This window comes from Cuculus canorus, chromosome 2, assembly GCF_017976375.1.
Source record: "Cuculus canorus isolate bCucCan1 chromosome 2, bCucCan1.pri, whole genome shotgun sequence".
In the NCBI taxonomy this organism is placed as follows: Eukaryota; Metazoa; Chordata; class Aves; order Cuculiformes; family Cuculidae; genus Cuculus; species Cuculus canorus.
Window position 1 is genome coordinate 100,131,068 of NC_071402.1, and position 19,709 is coordinate 100,150,776.

The 19,709-nt window shown below is 40.1% G+C and overlaps 1 long non-coding RNA gene across 1 annotated transcript; it reads left to right on the top strand.

Moving 5' to 3' along the window:
* The first annotated feature begins 7 nt into the window (after nucleotides 1–7).
* Nucleotides 8–19,110, top strand: LOC128851092 (uncharacterized). Its single transcript, XR_008448348.1, has 3 exons — nucleotides 8–147; nucleotides 550–1,460; nucleotides 10,613–19,110. It is a non-coding gene; the product is annotated as an uncharacterized LOC128851092 (long non-coding RNA).
* The last annotated feature ends 599 nt before the right edge of the window (nucleotides 19,111–19,709 follow it).

Consider the following 19,709-nt stretch of genomic DNA (forward strand, 5'->3'; position numbering starts at 1 on the left):
GGGGGGGGGGGGGGGCGCCGCCCACGCGCCTCCCTCTGCCCGCAGAGGCGCTCCAGCCGCCAGCACCGCCCGCGCCTGCGTAGCGGAACCACCCGACTGAAGACTCCGCCCTAGCAGCTGCCGACACCCCGACAACAACAGGAGCCGGTAGGGGCGAGGCCGGGCCGTGATTGGCGGGTAAGGGCGGGCCAGGCCGTGATTGGCAGGAGGGGCGGGGCCGGACTTGTGATTGGCGGGAGGGGCAGGGCGGGGCTGTGATTGGCGGGGGGACACCGGGCTGTGACTCGCGGGAGGGGCGGGGGCTGGGCTGTGACTGGTGGGAAAGGGTGGGCTGGTGACTGGCGGGGCGCGGCCCCACTCGCGCCCGTGGGATGCGAGGATTGCAGCCGGGCAGCGGCGCCTTTGGAGGGAGGTTCGGGCGGACCTGGGTAGCGCTTAGCGCGTTTCGGGTTGATGTGCAAGCTAGGAGGAGAACCCCCCTTGCACCCCAGCGCTGAAAATAAACATACCTGCTTTATAACTCCTTTTGAGTTTGATTCCGCAAAACAGGGTGATACCGAAAATGGCGCAAAGAAACTCTTCAAGACTCGTTTTGGAGTTTGGAAAAGGGCGCGCCCTTTGTCAGGAGGAACACGAGGAGCGATCGCTTACCATCGCGTGCCCCGAGACGGAGCTGGGGACGGAACGGGTTCACCGCTTACACACATGAGATAAATTCTCCCAGAAATCTTAGATATTTCTGTTACTTTCCAAGGACGAATTTTAATATTATGAAATTTCGCTACAGTTAAAACTCTTGCTCAGTTGAAGCTTTGGAGCGGGCTCTGCCTGATCTTGCATTATAGATAAGATGAAAACTCCAAACAGAGGGGATTACAGAAGAAGAGACATCTGTTCAGCTCAGATCACACTGCACACAAGACGTTGTCATCTTCAAAGAATGACTGGAAAAACACCGTATTAAAACTTGTTTATTAGAGGGACATCCTGTCTAACTTTCAAAAACCACAATCCCTTAGATGAAACTAACAGATGACTGTACTTCAGCTGAAATCAAAATATTCCACTTTTTGCAATAGTACTGCTTGTATTACAAGAGGGAAGGCCACATTAGCTGAGGAATTGCCCCTCTTTGGATACAGTGCGGGTCAGAGGTGGACTGGGAGAGACATGTGTAGCCATTCCATTGCTCACTGCAGTGCTTCTCTCTTACGCGGACTGTCAGATGGGTTTTGCATGGAACACACAAACACTGGCAGCTTATTCACTGATAACAGACCACATGGTATGTGCTGCTAGTCCTACAGCTGGCCTCGGTTTGAGGAGCAAAGGATTTGTCATCCTGCTGCACAAAAAGAATACAGCCGGCAAGTTTTATTCCTGTGCAAGAAGAGAGCGGTGCTGTCCCCATGGGTAGCTCCTGTTTTATTTCAGTCTCTGCATTCACTGCACCTGGCTGGGTAAGTTAACTGGGAATCGGAGGCGTACTTGCACAGTCTAAATGGCTGTCTGAAATGCTATTTAATCTTACAGTCTGTTGCAACTAGGACCCACCCTGTGAAGAAAATTGCCACGGCTGAGATTGTTAATTTTATTCGCAGCTTTATTAACACTTGCTTGGGTGGCAGAGAATGAGGAAAGTCTCTCTTCTTCTCTCTTAGGATCAGCTGATCACTTGCCCAGCAGTTACCTGCTTGCTCTGGGAATCCGCCACTCCCCCACCTCAGCCCTGCCCCATCCCCCAGTCCTGGTTCCATTACCTGGCTGTTATGTCCAGGTCCTGAATCAGTTCCAAGTCCCTCAGCATATGCTTTTACACTACTTTTGTTTTGGTTTTTTTGCTGTGTAAGTCTCCAACTGTGGGACAAGTCACATAGGTCACAGGTGCTCTTCTAGTTGTTACCTGCAGTCAGTCTTTCAGGCTTCACGTAGTGTCTCTGCCAGATGGTGACTTCCCAGTTTGTAGCGTTCGGAGCAGCAGCCGCCACACTCCTCAGTGCTGTATTCACATACATATCACAATGATCTCATGTCTCCTTTTTGCTTGCAGTTATTCAGCCAATACAGCCTTTATAAAAAGCCTTGGTTCTCCCACAGTACTGTTCACCTGGATAAGAATCTTGATAATATAACAGTTTGAAGTGAGGTTATTTTGTATTAATTCATTCACTCCTTTCCAAGCAACAATCAACATGGTAAGCAAGGAAAGCCTAGTTACATTTTCTTTTGTAAAATAATATTTTAAGGACAGATGTCCTTTGTGACAGATGTTGGTCTAAACATCTGGATTTGATATAGATTCATGCTAGAGTGAATTAGTGACATTTACAACACCAAGCATACATGTTTAATTATCCATATGTAGAAATACTTAACAGGCTAATCCTCAAGTAATGTGCTAGGATCAACTTTACTTTTAGAAAATGTATACTTTATACTAACATCAACTACTTTGACTTTAGCAAGGCTTGTGACACTGTCTCCCGCGACATCCTCATAGGTAGGCTTAGAAAGCATGGGTTAGATGAGTGGACAGTGAGACGGATTGAGAACAGGCTGGATGGCAGAGCTTAGAGGGCTGTGATCAGTGACACGGAGTCTAGTTCATAGAATCATAGAATCATGGAATGGTTTGGGTCAGAAGTGACCTTAAAGATTATCTAGTTCCCATGCCCCTGCCACAGGCAGGGACGCTATCCAATACATCAGGTTGCTTATAGCCTCATCTAACCTGGTCTCGAACATCTCATGGGATGGGGTATCCACAACTTCTCTGGGCAACCTGTGCCAGTGCCTTCAGGAAAAAGAATCTTCCTAATATCTAATATAAACCTGCCCTCTTTCATCTTAAAACCATTACCACTTGTCCTATCACTGCACTCCCTAATAAAGAGCCCCTCCCCATCTTTCCTGTAGCCCCTCTTTAAGCAGTGGAAGGCTGCTGTAAGGTCTCCCCAGAGCCTTCTCTTCTCCAAGCTAAACACGCCCAACTCTCTCAGCCTGTTCTGGTATGGGAGGTTCTCCTGATCTCTGACCATCTTTGTGGCCATCTTCTGGACTCACTCTAACCAATCCATTCCTTCCCGTGCTGAGGACTCCAGAACTGAATGCAGGTGAGGTCTCATGAGAACAGAGTAGAGGGGCAGAATCATCTCCCTCAACCTGCTGGCTACACTTCTTTTGATGCAGCCAGGGCTGCTGATGCTTTCTGGGCTGCCAGTGCATGTTGCCAGCTCATATTGAGCTTCTCATCCCCCAGCACCTCCAAGTCCTTCTTTTCAGGTCTACTCTCAATCAATTCTCTGCCCAGCCTGTGATTGTGCTTCAGAGTGCCGCAGTTCAGGTGCAGGACCTTGCATTTGGCCTTGATGAAGTTTGCACAGCCCCACCTCTCCAGCCTGTCCAGATCCTTCTGGATGGCATCCCTTCCCTCCAGTGTGTCAACTGCGCCACACAGCTTGGTGTTGTGGGCAAACTTTCTGAGGGTGCCCTCAATCCCACTGTCTGTGTCTGCGACAAAGATGTTAAACAACACCAGTCCCAATACCAGCCCCTGTGGAATGCCACTCGTTACCGGTCTCCACTTGGAGATTGCGCCATTGACCACAACTCTTTGAGTGTGATCATCCAGCCAATTCCTTATCCACTGAGTGGTCAATCCATCAAATCTCTCTAATTTATTGACCAGAACGTCATGCTGGATGGTGTCAAATACTTTGCACAAGGCCAGGTAGATGATGTAAGTTACTCTTCCCTCATCCACCATTGCTGTATCTCTGTCATAGAAAGCCACCAATCTTGTCCGGCATGATTTGCCATTACTGAATCCCTGTCGACTGTCACCAGTCACCTCTTTATTTTCAATGTGCCTCAGCAGTGTTTCCAGAAGGATCTGTTCCATGATCTTGCCAGGCAAGCTGGAAGCCTGTAGCTAGTGATGTTCCCCAAGGATCAGTACTGGACCCAGTCTTGTTCAGCATATTCTTCAATGACCTGGATGAGGGGACAGAGTACACCCTCAGCAAGTTTGCTGATGATACAAAACTGGGAGGAGCGGCTGATACACCAGAAGGCTGTGCTGCCACTCAACAAGTCCTGGACAGGCTGGAAAGTTGGGTAGAGCTTAATGAAGTTAACTTAATGAAGTTCAACAAAGGCAAGCGAAGGCTTCTGCGTCTTGGGAGAAACAACCCCCTGCATCAGTACAGGTTAGGAGTTGACCAGCTGGAAAGTAGCTCTGTGGAGGACGTAGGAGTCCTGGTGGACTTTTCTTGACATGCTTCTGCTCCGTGTTTCCAAATTTTTATGACTGCAGCTTCTGGTTAAGGTAGGGTCTAGGAACTTCTGATTACTGTACAGACTTTTGATGATAAAAGTACAATGGTAGACAATTAAATCTTCTTCTTGTTGGAAGGTCACTGATATGAAGGTGCATGCCTGCACCTTCTCCCATTGGCTCCCCCTTGTTACTGTATGATTCATCCCTATGTTTTTTCATTATCTTTCCACCACTATTACTTCTGCAGTCAGTTCTCCTCTTCCAGTGTTTTGGTATTCCTGTTCCTTCATATGAACTTCATAACTAGTTTTAATGCAAGGAGGGGGGTTGTTGGTCTGCATATGACTCTACCTTTAGGAGGGTTATGTGAAAGGTACTTTGATTTACTTGTTGAGTTGCCCAGTAGTTCACAATACATATTCTGTTTGATAATGAATAAAATCTGTCTTTTTTTGTTATCCTAGATGGAGGAGTTAGATAAAAAATACAAACCAAAAAGATATCCTAAGAAGATTTAAATAATCAGTTTCTCCCTCTGTCTGCAAACAATTGAATTCCAATCCAAAGATAATAAGATCTTTTTTATGACTGTGCCTAGTTGCATTCATCCCTAAGTATGCTAGTTAGACAAATGAGGTTTAGTTAGACCATGACATAGTCAGCAAATAGTTTCCAATATACGCCTCTCTGTAAAATGACATTTTATTTAGGAAGAAAGTAACTCTTCTGCAGTTTTGGATTTTTCAAAATGACAATAACTGCTTGGCCTTTTTCTGCCACGGTAACATGAAAAATACTTCAGTGTACCAATTTGCCAAGTTCAATAGAAAGCAACTCCTTACCATTGTATCTTTATGACATTTTTACTGAATGTATGAAACATTGTTCTTCATTTAATGTGAGGCAATCCTTCAGAACATTTCTGTCATACTTTAATCCATCTTTGTTTTCCCAGTGCTTACTGAGAGTGGAAATAATGTAGTTAATGGAAGTTTATTTAGAAGAATGCGCAAGAAAAAACATTTTGCCAAGCCTCATTTGTTTCATAAGTTAATGATTTGCCACAACTCCAATTATGGTGAGATGATAGAAGATTATACATAATTAATTGTTTGTTAGATTTGCCTTTAACTAAGATCAAGGATATGAATGTTCTTGCATTATAAGCTTATTTACTTAACAAAGTGGGCATTAATAAATAACATTTTTTTAGCTTTTAAAGTAAAAATGTATGGAAGTGTGGTAGGCAATATTATTAATGTTGACCATTAAAAGCTTTATTAGTCTTTCAATATAAGAGATACCGTGTCAGGGTAATAAGGAATTCTAATGAATATCTCAGCAAGAAAATATGCACAATTTGTGGTAAAGCAAGAGGAAATAAAGGTGTTGCAAAACTTCATTTGCAGCTTTTATAGTTTTCTCTCTGTAGTGATTAGCTACATTTTGTATGTTTTTTAAGAACTGTTCAGTGCATCATGATTTTTACAAATTATATTCATCAGGAACTTGGCAAGAGGTAAAATATTGAATATGTAACATTTACCCAAGCAACAGAATAAGTTATTTTCACACTTACCTACCCCCAAACAAGCAAACATCCATCCCTCCATCACCCCATCCCTCCAGTCCTCAATTTTCGCAGGCAGTTTTACTCAAACAAGGACAGAAAGGATCAAAGTTCTTATTAGCATGCAATTTCTATAAGCACAGAAATCAGAAAGTTTAGCAGAGACCTGTGGTCTTGCTAAATCAGAGACAAGCAAAAGAAAATATGTTTTGGAAGTCAGTGCTTTATAAAATAATCAGAATTACTCATAAACATTATAAATATTGCTTTATTTGCCTCATCAGTGCCTCCAAAACTGCAGTGAGATCTGATTTATTGAAAACCCAGGTAATCATCTCTGTTAACAGAAGGCTAGTTAAATCTTAAGACATGTGAAACCTTTTTCAATTTTAATTCAATGTTTGTGAAACAAACTAGATCCATATCTCAGGGTTATGAACTGGGCAGCACAGCAATATACCGCGTCAGATGCAGCGGCTTGATCCCTCCAGCTAGCACTCCTTCTTATGTAACTGGTAGGTTTGTGATTACATTATAGTGCTGTAAGTTCTTACTTGGCAATTGAGCAGATCTCAATGATGACAGTTTTGCACTGCTGCTGTTAAACCCTTCAAACTCAGTGTTTCATTCCAGCTTGTAGAGTCCAACAGATGTTTCTTGCACAGATGATACATATCTTCATTTGAAATCAGATATGAATGTATTCAAAGAGAGTGGTATTGATTGTAAGTCTCATTAAGAGAGATCTAATTTATGCTGAAAGTACGGAAGAAGCGTGTAGTCCAAGACGTGTTGCTAAACACAGAAGTGACGAAGAAGAACTAGTTTAGGGAGGGGTTACTAGAAGCAAAGAAGCCCACATCAACAGGGTCTGGAAATCACTTTAAACTGTACATCATTATCTATCTGAAGGCCTCCTATTGCTATAGCAACCCTGAAGTTGCATAAGTATCTGAACTATGACTACAGTGAAGAATAGATGCATTAAATAGCTTACCTTTAATTGAGAAAGGATACTTTTTTTTTCCTATGAAAGTACAGCTTTTACCTGCTTGAATGCTATTCCTCATACCAAGCTGATGATCTAAGCAATAATTTATGACATTCTGCTTTTCAAGAAAGCTCAGTTTCCTCCTACATTTAAACCAGTTTTGAGATTGGACTCAGTTTAGATCTGTGTGAGGAAGGAGCACATTAACTAATCCAAAGGTACTATATCTGTAGCAATGCACAGATCATGAGGTTTTCCTATTGTATCTCTTTGTACAGATGCAGGTGCGCATCCTGTGGGTTTGAGAGACCTGGATGCTTCCATGGAATTAGGGCTCATTACAGACAATACATTTCTTAAAGCAGGGGGTGGATATCGTGGAGATAAACTGCTAAAACCCCAAATCATTATATCTGAGGATCCAGATTCCAGCTTGGATTAAATATTAGTCATCCTTAAAACAGAAATCAGTTTTTTAATGACGCTTTCTCTGTCACTAAAATAATATTTTAAATTAATAGTCAGTTAGGTGTGAACCCACAATTAAAAAGAAAAAAGAGAAAAAAATAACACATCTTCAGTAATGATTATTTCCTAGCACTCATTTATTAACCCTGCAAACTGGGAATGAGAGAAGAAAGAGTTTCTTCTATAGCGTGCTATAGGAATTGCCTGGTTTGCTGCAGCTTTTCTAAACTTGCCACATGTTCCCCATTCACTGTCATTCTTCAGTGCTTGTGACTGTATATAAGCTGAAATGATAATGTCAAACTTTCTATGACAGTTCAGGTTCTGCCTGGTTGTTTGAAAATCCCATGTCTGTAGTCTCTCTTAGCAGTGTTTTCTGTAAGTTTTCACTTATTCCTTTGCTAACAATACCTAGAGTTCACTCTAAAGGTGCTGTGCTTTGAGCTTTCCACAAAAATTATATGGACATTCTCTGTAGTGTGTTCTAAAAAGGGATTTGTTCCTTTGAATCGGGAAATGGAGTTTGTATCTGCTCAGGAATAAAAATCAAATAAGAGAAAAATAGATGAAAGATCTCTTTCAATAAGATGAGAAATTATTCAGTGAAGAGATGGTGGAAATCAGTTGTAGAGCTTTGTCCTTTACCAGTCCCTGAGCGGATAAGTTTCTAACTTCTTTCCAAGAATATATAATTTTAAGATTAAGTCTTTGGTTATTTGTCCATTTCCAAGTGACATTATTAACAGGGAAGACTTGATCACTGGACCTATACAAAGTTAATATTTAATCCTGTTTTCATTTCTGAGTATCAGAATTCTCTTTACCAACATTTGCTGGTTGCAAACAATAAGAACTTGCTCTTTCTGTTTCTCTATGGAGATAAACTGCTAAAATTCATTAACCCTGCAAACCAGGAATGAGAGAAGATTTTTCATCAGCCATGTCCCTTAAGTGTAATGACAAAGATTGACTTCTATCAAAGAAGTCTTATTAGACTGGATACTAGATTGCCGGGGAAAATGCCTCTTTTTAGAACTTAAGAATGTAGCAAGAATGCTGGTGCTAAAATACAACTAGCCAAAAGCATAACGCTTGAAGAGCAGAGTAAGGATGAAAAAGTAGTGAGAAACTATGGAAAAAAATATTCCATCCACACCATGAAACACTTGGGAGGATTTATTTTTAAATTGTAGCCTTAGTAAACAAAATTATAAAGCAGATTTTTTTTTTTTTTGAGACAGTAACGACTGAAATATCCTCACACAAGAAACCCAATGTTCTTACTCAGTCTGGAATGCTTTGTTTCTTCTCGTGCTTTCTGTTCTATCTTCAGGCAGTTTTCCAGGTTGGATCATCATTTTCTGAGTGGGGTTGTTGATTACTGATTATTCAAATCCGAATAACTGTATACAAAATCAAACTAAGCAAATATTTAGTTCTCGTGTCTTCGGATAAAGAAATACTCTTGTCTATGTATGTATATGGTGCTCATGATGTATTTCATGGAACATAAAATATTAACTAGGATGCTTTGGAACGATGCCAGTTGCTAATATAAAGTGAGAAAAAATGAGAAGTCACAATCAGGAATGACCTTCTATTGATACTGTATCAATAAAGTTTAAGTTTAAGTTTTTAAACCTTTTTTTTTTTTAATCAGACTTAGAATTCTGAATTCCAAAATCTAAAAAAGTAAACAATTTCTATCATGTCCTTCATACCTATTTTCCCTGCCGGTGACAACACCAATTAAGAATTTACTTATGTAAATTTGTTTGCCTGCGTCTGGTAAAATATTTCTGTTTGACATGGAAAACGCTTTTTCATTTATCTTTTAAATTGGGAATCAATAGATGTTGGATTCTAGTCTTACTCTCCATTGCTTGTTTCTACTGATACTAACGAACAGTTCGCAAACCCCCCTTTGGTGTTTGGCAGAATAGTGAAGTTGTGTTGTGCCACGTTGGGCTGGGCTGTGAGCAGAACCCAAAGCACAGATGTCTGGTTGCTGGCTGTCCAACTAGTGAAGCCATTCAGCAGTTCTTACTCTAACCAAGCCTTTTGGCTACTAGAATGGATCATATATTCTGGACACCTAGTGTTGCCTGACTTCGCAAATGGCTCTGCATTCATCTGGCAAAATTAACTGTGTGCTACCTTCCTGGGGGCAGCATACAAATCACCGGCCTCTTTCAGCCAGTTAGCTTCAAATTTAAGTGACTGTGCAAAAGGGAATATAAAAAAGTTGTTTTTTTTTTTTTTTTTTTAAACAAACATGCTAGTACATCATACAGTTTCTCTGCACACTTGTGAGGAACTCAGATCTGCTGAACTGGACCTCAGTATAGGAGTAGTGTCTTAGCCTATTAACACGGAAAGGAAAGGCACATAATGGAAGCAGAAAATACCAAGGAGTTTAAAAAATTGTATGTCCTGAAGCAGAAAATACATCTGTCACATGAATGTTGATGACCAAATGTGTATCACCATTTCAGTGGTTAAACGCTCTTAAACTATGTAGAGACCATCACAAGCCACAAAACAGGAAATGCAAGAGGAAGCTGACACTAGAAGGTAAATAATTCTGTTGAAGTCTGAGAGGATGTTTAAATTTCCTGACACTGCTGTCATGGCAAGCACTTCCCATTCCTCAAATCAAGAGGGGTCAGTAGTCGAAACTGAGATTAAAGAGATACTATCCAGTCACACTTGACCTCTGTCTTGCGTCTGGTTAAATCAAAGTTCTACATATCCCATAAATTCTGCAATAGGAGTTCTGAAATGCTTTCATCACACCTGTCCAACCACACTGCCTTTTGTCAGTGATGTTTAAAGAGGATCATTGCAAAAAAAATGAGGAGAAATGTGTCACTTCCTAAGTTAAAGATAGCATAAAATTAAGGGAAAAAATGAACATTTTAAATGAATGTCAGGAAAATGTCTATCATGGAATTGGATTATTGTGCCAACAAAATAATGGAAATGGTGGTAGTAAGAATACATATATATTTGATCTAATTAAGAAAAAAAGATGGGAAAGGAAAAACATCCAGTGGCAAGGAGATCTTTTTAGTTTAACTAACTAGTCACTAACAGAAAATGAAGAGCTCAATGAATGTTCAATATTTGCTAGGGCAAAGCATTAGAGTTAGAGAATCTCTGAGTATCATTCTGTTGCAGTTTAGTTTTATAGAGAATGTCACTTCTTTTTTTTGCTATAGTTGAAGTCAAGTCTATTGCGCTCTTAGTTATTAGAAGAACAGATTTTCTTGAGAAGTTGAATGCTTTTTCTTTTTTTTTCCAGGATACAGTGTTTCTTAGAACTTTGCTGAAGATCAAAGAACTGTGTACTACATTTTGAAGACTAGCCACATACCACAGTGGGGTTTATTTAATACAACTTTAGTTTCTGATTGAATCAACTCTCAAAAATGGATTGCCCTACAAATATCCCAGAATAAGTTTGTTCTGTTGGCTTGGATAAGAAGAAAAGCATCATAACACTTGTAGGATTATCCTGGAGGTGAGATAAAAGGAGTTATGCTTATGTGCACAAAAAATGTCATAGATTATACATACACAAAAACCCTACAATATAAAAAAGTGTCCAATGCTGTGAAGCAAAGCACTCAAAACTGCCAGAACTGGGGTTACTCATGCCCCATTTGCACTTGGATTTACACTTTTTAGTATGTTTATAAAATCTGTGATCATATCTACCATATCTTTGCCTTATTCAGTGCACAAAATAGGCAGAGCCCACTTAGCAATCAGCTCTGAGATTTTGTTTCATTTTCACAGTGCAGTAGGTGGCCTGTACATTAGAGTGCAGTACCTTGACAATATAAGCAAGCGCTACTCTTCTCTGCACCTGTGGCTATGTGATTCTACCCTCCCTGACACTGACACTTTCCCATATCTTATCCCACAGAGGCCAAATCAAGAGCAAAGTCAGCAAGGAACAAGTATCTTTTACTTTGTGGGTTTTTTTTTGATCTGTTGTGCTGTCTGTGGGGCTTTATGATAATGAGGGTGGGCACAAGGAATAATGTGGAATGTGGCGGGTAGATGTGCTTGGGGACATGATTTAGTAGTAGACAAGTATGGTTGGAGTTGATGATCTCAAAGATCTTTTCCAACTGAATGATTCTATGATTCTATGTGGAGTGCTAAGTTGTTTGCATCTGGTTGAACTGACTTAGGTAAACTTTAACTCCCATGGAATTCCATGTTAATCTATTTTTAACCTACTCTAAAGTAGATCAGTTTCTATGAAGCTTTTCTTCCACAAGTGAATTGGGAGCAGAATCCTTTGGGCACAGTTCTGTTACCAGAAAAGTGAAATCCTCTTTTCTCTTCAGCAGTGCCGTGCCTTAGTCATGACAGCACTTGTAACACATGAAGCTGGGTTTTTCCAGACAGCCTTACCCTTGATGAATAGTCATAGTTTGTTCTCTGGACATTGTTTTCCTCTCAGCAAAATGAGGAAGAAGTTTTATGAAAAGGGAACCACCATAAACCACTTGACTCTAAAATGCAATGTGTATTTGATCATTGCTACCTAAACCTGTAAAGCCATAATTCAGTCTCAGCAGGTTCCTGTCCTCTTCTATGCTGTTCTTTGCTAATTGCTCTGCATGCTTCTGAGTTGTCTTGGATGGAAGAGTCACAGCTGTTACTGGGCACTACTGATAGTAACAAAAGACACTGACTAGTTCTCCCGGAAGCAGTGGAATCGGTGGCTTGATACCACATTCACCTTCTGTGTTTTACTTTGGGCTTCTCTTGCATGTGAACTTTGGAGCAGGGTGTAATTTTGGACAGCAAAAAGTTGCTGCTTTACTTCTTATCTTGACACCTGTCTTTCATTAAAATAGGCTTCAGTAGACTAGAAGTAACTTGTAGATTAAGGCAACTCAAGTCTTATCACTGCAGATTTTTACTGTTGGGTGCTTAAGCTCTCTGCATAATGTGTAGAGAGATAGTCACTTAAAAAATAACAGATTGTAAGATGTAGAATGAGAGCTTTTCTGCAAAAGCATACCTGGAAGTTGCTACCTTTTAACCAATCATCTTTGAGGGAAATCTAAGTTCAATGCCCAAGGGATTTGTGGTCACAGACTTACTTGCAAGACAAGATATTTTGAGCGCTACTCTTGAGTTCTTCCTATTGGTGCTATTAATACTTCAATATCTGACAATTCTTGTTCATGGGCTACAGAAAGAGATTCTTGCTTTTCAATTGTCCACAGTCAATGGAAGCATAGTTGCCTGTGGATATTTACCAGTGGCTGAGAGGAAATTCATGTCACATGAATGAACACTGGATCACGAATTTTGGACGTGGATACATAAATCCTTTTCATCATTGTGTTTGACATCTGTTGGATTTGACTAGGCTGCTCTCCACAAACATCTCTGAGTTCACTGTCCCTTAAATAGGCCCAATCTATAGACTAGCTTGCTTACCACTGTCAGAGTTGCTGTTATAGATCCCACACAGAGCTAATAATTTGCTATTTTCTTCTAACTTCTCATTCATAGAGTTCATCACAACTTCGCTGCATTATTGTTCCTCCTCCTCAGTCCTTTTGGCTGTTCTTGCCCTTCTCCCTTCACACCTTATTTCTTACTGATAGAAGGATCGTCTGTGTCTATTTTGGTCCCTCTTCTAGGCCACTGTCTGTACCTTTTCTCCTGGTGATGAGGAACTGTGTTTTTGTAAGATACTGGAATTCAATAACTTTGATGAAATGAGTAGCTTATTGTCTTGTACTGTGTGGCACTCAACTAAGAATAGGACTTCGCCAGTGTGTGCCTAAGACTTACAGTGTCCTCTGATATACATCAATAACTAGGTTGGGTGGGTTGACTCTACTTTTTTTCCCCCAAAAAAATATGGAGATTAGGAGATGAGTGAGTTAGATACAACTAACTTATCTTGCTTCTCTCCCCCAACCTTTTATTTGTAAAAATGGAGGCCTTTCTTCAGGAGACACATTTTGAGAAGCCTAGGCTACATATCTGTTCTGACTTCAATCACAGTTACTTCTGTCCATCAGCTAGATACTTTCCTGCCCTAACAGAAAAGTATCACGGCACATGCACAGACACTAACATCTTGTCTCTTCAAAATAGAGACAGAGACATCTGCGCACACTGATGCACCTTCAGTTCTTCTGCCTGCAGTTTGAGAAGATGCTAACTTGGGAATTATCTTAGCTATGCTTTGAGCAGGGAGTTGAATAGATGACCTTCTGAGATCACTTCCAATCTAAATTACCATTCTAAGATACATCAAACTACAGGAAAGCAGGGACAAAGACAACAAATAAACATTCAGTCTGTGAATCTCAATAAACTCTGGCTATTAGTAAGTTTGGACTTTTTTACAATGAGTAAAAAATCGTCCACATACATCGTCCACATACAGATGATGAGTCTGTATGTGGATTTTTCTAGTTCATATGGATTAATGCATGACATCACCTTTAGCATGATCTGAACCCTTTGCAAAAACAGCCGTCTTACATCTGCTCTTTTCAACTTCTATAAGCTTTAGTTGGATGAAAATAGAGGTCAATATGGGCATTTTGCTGCCTCAAGGATGAAAAGCCTCCCGGTGTTCAAGCATTGTCAGTGGTATATGTTTTAATTACTAAGGTCAGCTTTGCCATAGCAAATTTTAGTGTAATTTTATTAGCCAGTTAGCCAGAACAGTGGTTTTGGCTTTGGCTATCCTAGCAATGGAGGCAAACAGTCTCAGGATATGTTTGAAATACCTTGACTTGTGAATGACTTGACTTCAAGACTACTTACCATATATTCCTGATATGTGCTACTTCTGAATCCTGGATGCTTGAGATCAAGAATTAAAAATGACTGAGTTGAGTTTAAGAATGGCTTTTCTATAATGATAGAGACTTTGCAAAGTAGTGGAAGCTGGAAGCTGTTCAGTACTCTGAACAGGTAGACTGTAAACACATGAATGCTATGCCTGATCTGCCAAGTGCTGGAGTAAAGACATGGGCAAGTATTTGTGTTGCCCTGTTTGCTAATATAAGGCATCATGGTACTAGTTGTCAGTTGTACAGGATTATCATACCAGGGCCTTTTATTTCTCACAGGTTTGAAACTTCCCAGCTGTGTGAATAGCCACTTCATTCCCCAACCAATGTTCTCAGCACTGTTGAATAAGGAGGGCAAAGGGATGGCACAATATGTCTATATACAGTATGAAACCATTTGGGTAAGGCAATGTTCCCTGAAGGAAACTGGGAATATGGATTGTATAAATGGATGTTTGCAGAAGGGTTGTATATGAAGCCTGGCAAAAAGCCATAAAGATGTGTTGGTGTGTGTCCTGCATTCTCCGCTTTCAGTTAGGTGAGGACTCTTGTTAGCCCCGAGACCAGACACAGTGGTTAAGCATTGAGTTGATATAATTAAACCTTTCTTTTCCAAAGTAGGGTGGCTCCTTCAGACTGTCTGCAGCAGCAGTTGTTAGTACATGCTGTCCCCCCAAACATACCCCAAGGCACTGACTGAAAGGTTAGACGTGTGTTAAGGGAAATGAGAAAATATGATAAATATATCCATGTAGGACTTAGATTTATTGATAGCTGATTGTGATAAGGACAGTATTGTATTAGGAATATAATAAGAATAGATGTTGGAAAATAATCTTTATGACAACTACAAGAACACTGTTCAAATGTCCCATGTATAGCCCCAGTCCAGCTGAATCAACAGATTATGTAAGAAATATCAGACTTACCTATTTTTTAATATAGGCATAGACTAGGTATGGGTATAATTTGATGGAACAGCTTGAGGTTTTTCTTTGAAGTTTAAAGGTGAATAGATGTGTCTCAAGAAAGAAGATATGACTGGAACATGACCCGTTGAAGCATCACTTTGGAGGGAGAACCGAAACGAGACAGTGGAGCTGAATTATCATGGTGGACTTTTGTGGACTTTTGAGTTAACAAAGAATGAAGAACTAGGAGCATGTGGAAAAACACCAAGAACTTTTTACAGTAAATATCTATCGTATAATGCTATGTTAAAATGTATAAATATCCGATGATTTTGTGTGGGTTTTTGCCATTCACTGAGGTTATGGCCCAACTCTGAGCTGTGAATAAAGCAAGCCTAGAGCTATCCACTGTCTGGTAAAAATCTTTCAACAAGGTGGCACTGACCAGAACAGTGCTAGGGCATAGTTCAGCAATCAAACAGTCACACTATTTCTGCTTATGCCTCTACCCCGATCCTTATAATTTTTTAGTATAGGTGTAACCTCAGTTGAGAACCTTGGGGCCTGCAAAGTTAAAATACATTATCTATAGCAGAGCTAAACACCAACAAAGCTTTTTTCAGAGGTTAACACTGACTCATTCTCTAACTCAGTAGGGAAGCAATGTTTTTCCAGTAGCAAGCTGTTATTGTGGCTAGGATCTTGATAAATATGTCTGGAACCAAAGATGGCCAAACTAAAGGACTGTAAGGTGGTATTGGTATCACCAGTAGAGAAACACAGCTATTAGGCAGTCCCCTGCTGCTATTCATATGAACATACTTCAAGTGCAGCATACAAAACATATCTTTCCTACAGAGGCATTATCATGATCATCCTGACTTGAATTTGAATTTGCAGGTCATCTTGGGCACTTATAAGGTCAGACATGGCCATCACCCCCTGTTCTGCTGAAGTGTCACTAGTATCCTGAGACTACCTGAGGAAAGCAGGTTATAATGTCACCCCTGATCAACAACGGTGTGTAATGAGGAACTGACTTCACATATAGAAATATCCATAGCTTTAGTTCTGTGCACTGAGCTTCAAAGAGTTACAAATAGTACTTTGTGAGACATGCAGGAAGGTTAGCTGCTTTGTAAGGGAAGGAGAAGCTGTGGTTTCTTGTTGGTTACAGAGACCTCCCTGGACTCCTCACCATCCTACGACCATATCCAGTGCTCCCAGCAAAGTACATACAAATGGAAGTTTGCCTTCAGTGCTTATCTGGGCCCTGTGGAAAGGAGAGTGCAGAATATCCATGTGAAAGGTTGAACTTTCATGTGCAGTGTGCTGCACCAGAACAGCTGTCATCTCTGAACAGTTTCCACCTTTTCCAAGGACCAATGCAAGCTTTAAATAAAAGACAAATGATTGAGAAAGGACAAATGACAGTGGAAGTCAATCGTGAGGTGGAGGAAAGGGCAAATGGAAAAAGCCCTATTTAATCCTTTCTCTTGCTTGTTCAGGATGAAGATGTGTTCTGACTTCTTGTGCTCTCTGCCCCCAGGCAAAGCTTAATGCTGCTAGAGCTTAGCCATTCACCCTGGATGCACCTCCAGATTAGGCTGTGTATACATGGGCGTATCTAGAACAGAGGTATTTTTATTACGGATACAGTGGAAGAGAATCTGCTAAGTAAAAAGTTTAAATCAACTGGTAACAGTGGAACAGAGGTGCAAAACAGGCCTTTTAAGATGCATTGACAAGCAGCCCTTTGACAGGTTAAAAAAGAGAGGCTAGGTTCTGGTTAATTAGCAAAGTACTCTGAGTACTTTAAGCAGATGCTCATCTAGATGTTTCTATCCCTGGTCAGTTATTTTTGAAGCATTAAGGACACACAGCAGGGAGGAACTGTTAAAGTGTAGACTCTAAATTGCATACCAGACCAACAAATAACAGCCAAATAGTGATCAGGTGTTTCTAAGAATGCATGCATATAATTAACTCCAATACTTGAATACCAAACTGAGATTGCAGTCCTAGTATCTAGTTCCTTTAAAAGTCTGAAAACAAGTTCCCTTCTCCTTGCAGAAGACTGGAGTGAAAACAAGAATTGCAAGTGTTACTTCAGAAGGAATATCTAAACCTCAATGCAAAATAAGAGCAACTGTGGGATTCTCAAAGCAGGAAATAGAGCAACTTATTCTTTCTTTTTTCACCTGAATGTGCAGTTCAGAAGCAAGGCTGAACAGTCTTTGACTGCACCTAGTTCTGCTAATTGTCTGTCCTTGAGGTGTATGTGTTGTACTGCAGAAACTGACAAGTTTGGCTTGCTTATAATAGCAATGAGAGGAGAAACCCCTTACCTCACACTAGTTCATCCAGGTAGCACAGGACATTACTGATCAATTATAACATTTCGTGTTACTTTCTTTGGATTGAAGATAGTTTTCAAATTTGATACAAACCAGCAGTTTTTACATTGCAGTAAAAAGGGGCGTTTCTGCTGAAAACTGTTGTCTGATTCTAATACAGTGTGATATGGAATGGTATATTCAAAGTCAATTTTTTTTCTTTTGGCAATTCACCTTCATTACAAAAAATTCTTTTAACTTAGGAAGAATCTATAGTGAGCATTCAACCATGTATACCTGCATTTTGCACCATCCCCAATGTATCCATGTTAAATAAATGCATTTCTCCAGTAACAGTGCAATATTCCTTTTGCAATTAGTTGTTAACTTTTCCTAGACCTTTCCAGTTTTTTATTGGTTGCTTTCTCTTCTTTTTTTTTTTTTTTTTTAATTTTGTTCAGGTTAAGCACTAGCTTAATTAAATTAAAGTGTAATTATTTTTAAGGAAGAATTATATTTTCGCGGAAGTGCAAACCCCTCCGTGGATTCTTCCTGATTTAAAGGAAGCTTCTATGGTTATAGCTTGCACCTACCAGTCATACAAAGACAAACCTATCAGACTGATTTCTCAATATACTCATTCCAATAGCTGAAATGGATCTGCTGTATTGTATTCATTAACCTGCCCTGGAGTTCTAATGGTTTATAAGATTTTAATCTCTGTATTTACAGTGTATTAACTTATTTTACAGTGTATTAACTGCTTTTAAAATGCATCAAAACTTCAAAATAAATGGATGTTTCCAGACAAAGCCTCCCTCTTAAAGACAGAAGAATCTTATTTGACTGATACTCCGATTTCATTCACTCAGACTGTTACATTGGTTTCTAGTGCAGTTACTCTTTTCAGCCTTGCTCTGATGCTTGTTTTGGTAATTCATTTACTTTATACATGGTTCCTTACCTGAATTAGCACATGCTCTTCCTTAAGTGCACCTGACATTTGTGTTGGAATCATGCTGAAGGAAGTGTTCTGCTTTGATAAGGAAAGCTAATTTATTTTTAAGTACTTGGCTAATTTTTTCTCTGTCATATCCTTGATGAATATTTCTTTTCAGTTATACTAGGGAGCCTCACTGGCTCTCGTTAAAATGACAAAAAGTTTTTTCCAAGGGAAACCTCTCCTGTCTAACACATCTCTCATCCCATTCTCTGGTAAGCTAGCTCCTTTGCTCTTGTGTGAGCAGAGCATGTGAACTCAGTGCTGCAGCAGCCCAGATGATCCATGATTCACACTCTGTATTAAGTTGAAGAGTATGCAACAATTTCTGTAACCTGTAGATACTGTTAAAGGTGGGAAGCAACCATTGAGAGTTCTTTGACATCTCATTGATGATGCTTAACCATTTCAATTCCCTGCTACTCCTTAGCAGCTGTTCAGTACTCAGAGAAGGGTTAGCCACATGAAAGGATTGGCTTCTGGGTGCAATTTTTGTGAGTCCAACTTAAATGCTAGTTCAGTGTCTCCTAAAAATGGCATGTTTTTTAGTCTTCTCCCCTACTCCTTCACACAGATTTTCTAAGTGGTGCCATTCTCCCTGTCCCCACCTTGTCACTGCAGTTCTAAGCAAAGAAATAGCCAGCTCTCCAGCTGCTGGCTTTAGCTCAGGAGTGGAAGTTTGAGAATTTGGTGATGGCTGGGTGATGACATGGTTGCTGGGTAAGTCCTACTGGCCAATGACTTGGCCGAGCTGTTGGATCTGCCAAAAAACTAATGGATTAAAGAAGATGATTCCTGCTGGAAGCATGTAAAAGAGCTTTGTTTCCCCCCGCCCTCGAAACTTCTGTAACTCAGAGTGAAACCCTGCTATTACATATATAACTCTTCCAGTGTGAACTGAAAGAACTTGTTATTTCACAAGAGTGCTCAGCATTTTAGGGAAACGGACATAAATGAGTGCGGTGTATTGTTACACGCATTTTAAATGCAATATAAACCGCTCTGCCTCATTACCATGTTGTAATATGACTTTTCAAAGAATAAAGGTTACTGTGATTCAGCTGACCCTGGGAAATAACATTTATAGTAAACTGGAAAAATAAAGCTGGATTTCACAATATTATGTCAGTTTAGTATAGTGTGTGTGATTTGCTTTTGACTTTTGAAGGTAGCTATCTAGTAATTTAATACTCTATTTGTCAGCAAATAAACATACATTTCCAACACAGACTCCTAAATTAAATGTTGAAGTAATGTGAAGTTCAAACTTCATAATTACTACCTGTTAAAACATAAGTAAATATGT